The following is a 6,000-nucleotide window of genomic DNA, read 5'->3' as shown; positions in this document are numbered from 1 at the left end:
TTGCATTTGTTCCAGCTTCCATCTATCTGAACATATTTTGTAAAGATTGATTCTGACATTGTAAACCCATTAAAGCCATAAAATTAAATCCTACTGATTCTTGTTAATACATGGGGGGAGGGGAGGAGAGGGGGGGAAGGAGAGGCTCATGAAGGAGAACAGAATCAGGGTTCCAAATCATTTGAGTTAAATTGATGTGGTTTCTTCCTCTATTTTTATGATGTTTCCTTATCAATATAATTTTATTGAATTATTTAAGACTATATTGTGCTGAAACTCAATGACAGAGTGAAGAATCAGTATTAATAAAGAAGCTCATTAAGAAAAAATATTGTTCAGGTTCACAAAATTAGCGTGTGGAAGACAGAAAAAATCAGGTAACAGTCATTCAAAGGAAGGTGATCAGTGCATTCTTTGAAGATAAGCAGATTTAATAAATGTAGTGCAAACTTCAGACTTTTAAGACAGATGACTGCAAACTTTAGGAAAATTGCAATAAGTATAAAATATATATTTTTTGATATATCTTTAGTGAGAAGTAATGAATACTAGTGAATACAATTTGAAATTCTAGGAGAGAAGAAGTAGTCACACAACCATAAAAATAGGGCTCAGCCCTCCATTTAGCCCAGTTATATTCAGATGAAGATGCTTGAATATAAAATATAACAACAAATGTCAAATAGTCAAAAAATTTTGCATGATGCAGTTACATGAGGGTATATCATATTTGCTAGGGTACAGGAAATGAAAATTTCTGTGAAAAGGGGAACACTAAAACAGACTTAGTAAAAAAATCAAACCTGATCTAGTACAAGCAGTGGTAAGGTGGAAAATTATCTATCACTCATAATTTATTCATAAACTAAAGTTAAAATCCACAGGTTATGGAATGAGGATTCCTGTTGAAAGGGTTAAGAAATGGATTAACTCAGTATTAAGGAATATTTTCTGTCTTTTTATGGTTAAAACATAAGTAAAAAGGACTACAAGCTGGATGGGGTTACTGGGGAAAAAAATAAAATTTAAAGTTTTATCTTTTATACCACTTCACCTATTATCTAAGGACATGATTGACCAGATAGGTGCAGCCATGAATATGACATACTACTATGTGTGAGCATATTCAAGTCATCAGTGAAATTACCTCTAGTACTAAAATCTATATTAAAGATAAATACAAGACTGGACCCTTAGGTCATAACTTCACAGAGATTAATGGGTGCATTTAACTTTATGTATATGAATAATCCCATTGATTTCTTTGAGTGTCTACATGCATAAAATGAAGCACAGGTGTAAATCTTTTCTGAGTTATATTTTTAGATTATAATCTTCTCCAAATATGCACTAGTTTGCAGAAGTGTCCTGATCTTCATCCACTGAAGTCATTACTATTTAGACAAGAGATGGACAATGGCCCTTTTTACTGTAGGATTCTTTTGAGCTCACTTTGAGAGCAGAAGTAGTGAATATAAATATTGTTTGGAAAGCAAAACATGAAGGTGGATACACATTATCTGACTAAGCACCTTTGGGGATCTGGTAAGTGAAACTGTTGCTTGAGATACATGTTTGACAAAGTACAATCCCAACAAAGCTGTAAATAGGAAAATCTGTGCCATGCTTGTGAAGTAAAAGGGCAGGGAAATGACAGGGGACAGGAAAAGTAACCAGACAGCAGCAGCCTAAAACTTTGCTTTCATGATGCTAAATGCTTCTTGATTTTCATGCAGCAATACATTGAGTTGGGAGACCCCATAAAACAGACAGATCACATAAAAGTTGAAGTGGAAAATCTTAGGAGTGATTTTTTTTTTTCTTTATTCCTTTATGAATATTTATTGGAAAAGGGGAGAGGGAATGGTGATAGGGTCTTTACTCTGTTCCACTAGAGACCAGACAACAGAATGTAACAGTCATAGTGGGAAATGAACTACAGCCCATTAGACTTCATTGTATGTGAAGAAGATACTTTGATTTACATATGAATCTCTGAGACAGATGGAGGAGAAAGCCACAGTGACTGCAGATATAGCAATTGAACTGAGACCTCCTACTTCAATGTATGTGTCTGTGGGAAAAGAAATCCAGCAGGGGGTTAGGAACAGGTCCAAGCATGCTCCATGAATCTTTAAAAAAAGGGGAAGCCTGTAAAACTAAATCACAAACAGAATAAGACTACCCAAGCACTGTTATCCCAGAAGGATACCAACTGAAGTTCAAACTGATTCCATGCACCCTACTTGTCTGGTAAAAAGTCCTGAATTATGTCATTGTCTTAATAAAAATTAAAAAAAAAAAATCTGTCCAAAGAGCACAAATGTCCCATCTAATTGATTAATCTCTTAGCAAAGGGTTTTTATGTGGGGTCTTAGTTAAACTGAGCAATATTCATACAAGTAATACTTCAACCTAGAAAACACACATATTCCTCACTATATAGCAGGGACTAAATCTGTTTTTCTTGGTTCTAGTGATAACACAAGGTCTCCAATCATATCCATATGTCCTCATTAATGTACCAATTTAGGCTGATAAAGGTAAGTTCGAATTTTCAGTGTCACTAGAGAATTTTATCTAACCTCCCAGAATTTTATTCCTTTCCATTTGACTTTCCAGATGAAGCCCAAAAGTAAAGCTCCTTTACTTAACATTATCATACATCTTACTGCTTAAGCATTACAACACATGCATAGCTGGGTATCACAGGAAACTTTGACGTAAAGCCATGAAAACCAGATACAACTTGACCAGAAGAGAACACCAAAATCTACCTCGGTCCTTAATGATTTTTTTATGGATAGTTCATGATCATTTGAACTCACTGTTTCTACCAATTATAAGACTGCCTGTCTTCTGTTTCTCCAGGAATGGTGCCAGATTTGTTACCTATTGAGACAAGAAGTAGAAATTCTAACCACTACCTGACATATTTGTAGGACTAGCTGGCTATTTTCTTTAAAAGCCATCAGTGGATAAAAATCGTAGGCACTGAATATTTTAAGATAAGTCTAAATTATTCTCATCTCAATCAATGCATTGATTTGCCAATGACAACCTTTATTTAAAATATTCAGATTAGCATTCACAGGCTTTCATTACCACTTTTTCTGAGGGTTTTCCTGCCACCCAAACAATTAGACTCAGTTGTGTCCTTTCTCCAGAGTTCTCTCTTGCAGAAAAAAGTAAGCAGTGCTCTAGGTTCATATTGCAGAAGGATGGTCAAAAGCTAGGAGTATGGCACTGGATGCTGAGGTCTGTCATGGTACCAGCTCTCATGAAATCACATTCCATATACTCTATCAATCTTTTAGCATAACTGTCACCTGTGTAAGTGAGGTTCACCACTGGGACACTGTGTTTGTTGAACAATTGTTCTTATTCCTGCTGTGTTAAGTGAGTGCAGTTATTCAGGGACAGAGCTATAAAAGTACTTTCCTGCACTGCTCTAAAATTGTTGTCTGCCTGCAGTCAAGTCACTTAACTTTCTGGAAAATAATTTTCTGGAAACAAACAAACAAAACCAACAAGCAAACAAACAAAAAACAACCAACCAACAAACAAAAAAAGATTTCTAAGACAGAATAAAACCATAGTCTGACATAAGACTCCTGCTCTGACATGGACATGGAGCTTTAAAAAGAGTAACTGAAGTTTCTCCCTGCAAACCTCCTTATGTCATGGTGAGCAAGTTCACTCACAGTTTATAAAACATGTGAGTGCAGCAGGACAGCTCTGATGTGGCACAGCAGTCAACTGGTGTTTTGAGGTGCTGCTCTTCACGTGGATCTTAATGCAGAATATGGAACACAGAAAAATTCCTTGCAGCAAAATCCATTGTCAGCTTGGACATGGTGACCCATTCTGAAAGAAGCACAGTTTCATACCTCTCCAAGAGCATTACAGAGGAGCTTGGAAAAAAAGACACAAGACAAGGCTGGTTCCACGTCATGTATAATCAGCTAGCTATCATTTCCTATCTGAGATGTTACATTTGACAGACCTTGTAACATCTCTCCTGCCTCCAGTTCAGAAGTTTTTTTTGAAGGGACTTTTCCTTCTCTCTTTAGGCTAGCCACAGAAGGTGAAAATTTTCAACTTGCATTCAGTTTTGTCCCATTAAAGATAACAGAGGTGGGTAATGGGTAACTAGCATAAGCAAACTGTCGAGCAGTGTCTATGCAAAAATACTAATCTTTGCAGATGGATTTCATTTGGAAAGTGTATTGTTACAGTTTTAAGTCTCGCTGATGCAAGGAGATGTTAACTGAGGAAAAATGGGGGTTTCTAGCAGCTACAAGTAATGCAAAAATGGGGTCAATTCTGGTTTTCCTGTACCTCTTCCATTGAGGTAGAACACTGTCCACCCCATGGTTCCACACATGTGCTGCCTTCAAAACTCACCTCTCTACAGTTTGTCCACCATTGTGATAGCAACTGAAATGGGCATAGAGTTAAAATGTTCTGTGGGGGAACAGGGGACACAGATAAGTGAGCTAAGATGAAACATGGTATTTTTGCTACACATATGCAAGGTATCAATGAGCTCACAAACATAAGGCAATTAGTTCTCTTCTGTATGGGGTTACAGGCAAGGAAAAAACCAGCTACCTCTGGACAATAGAGACCTGGATATTTTCAGAGATGAGAACAGGAAGAGGAAGAATATGTGTAGTTTTACTACTCCTAATACTCATACATATGAATTTCAGTTAAGAATAGAAAGAAATTGGATTTGTGATGTGAAAGGCCTAGTGAGACACAGCTCTGATAGCAAATATGTGGGAAAAGGAGATTTGCTTTTAGATGGAAGAAGTATTTAATTCTTGCCAAAGGGGAGTGGGACAAGAAGCCTTGTTAGCACCCAGTCCACAAGGATTAGGTTATAACTATTTTATGGTGTGTCAGTGTATCAGAATTTGAGCATATTTCCTATGAAAAGAACAATTTGGTATTTAAAAGATCAGCTATTTTAAGCATTCAGTTATTTTTATTTTAGGGCACTTCTCTAAATAAAATCATTTTTCCTGTTATAAGTATTTAGTGTTATTGTGACATAAATCATGCTTAAGTTATATTTATTAACATAATATAGAACCCTGTTTATTTTGTAGTTCCATACCTTATATTTAAATAATCAAACACATCACAAATTAATTACTTTGTAAAGATATTAAAGGACAGATCTGGGGAATTTTTCTCCAAAATAACATTGACAATAGTGATCTTCAGTTTGTTTCTGATATGTTGGGAAATGAAAGAGCTTTTCTTTCATTATAATGCTTGCAGTCATATTTACTAACACCTATTCTCTTTGACTTGCATGAACTGATTTCCATATGGTCCATATGCTCTATGTTTTTATATGGAACATAATGATCCATATGTTCTATAAGTTTCAATTAGTAACATTTTAAATATATATATATTTAGAATCTGAACCTAATAAATCAAGCAAGAAAACAACTTTAAAAAAATAGAATACTTAGAAATTCACTAATTCCTTGCAGTCCAGGTATCATGATAGAAGTTATTATTTTCAAACAAACATCTCCAAAAGGCTTGAGAAGTTTTGATACACACACACACAGAAACTAACACACGCACACACATGCACAAACACACACACACTGTAAGCAGGAGAGGCAGGTGTATACAGCAGGAATCAGGTCTCCAGCAAGTCATGGAAAGGTAGGTGAATTAGAAGTGGGAAGTGTTTCCCTTCTCTAGTTTAAAAAAGGAGAATGGGGCTGCCTATATTGTCTGCACATAGTGAAAGTCTTTAAGCCTGTCTCACTCTGAAAACTGTGAGGGAGAGGAAGGGTTTTTGTTTCCTATCTAATGTACAAAAGAGAGGGAGGTTGGATTCTATCACTTCCTAGCCTGCCAACCAGCCAAATATTGGAGCCCACAGGAAGACTGGTTTGTCACATTGTGCTGTTAACTCAGGCTTGCTAGGCAGCCCATCTGCTGCCACTGTCATGCTGGTGCTGTTGT

The sequence above is a fragment of the Aythya ferina genome, assembly GCF_964211825.1.
Source record: "Aythya ferina genome assembly, chromosome: 1".
Lineage (NCBI taxonomy): Eukaryota > Metazoa > Chordata > Aves > Anseriformes > Anatidae > Aythya > Aythya ferina.
The sequence above is the reverse complement of the archived record's forward strand: the minus strand, read 5'-3'. Positions refer to the sequence as shown.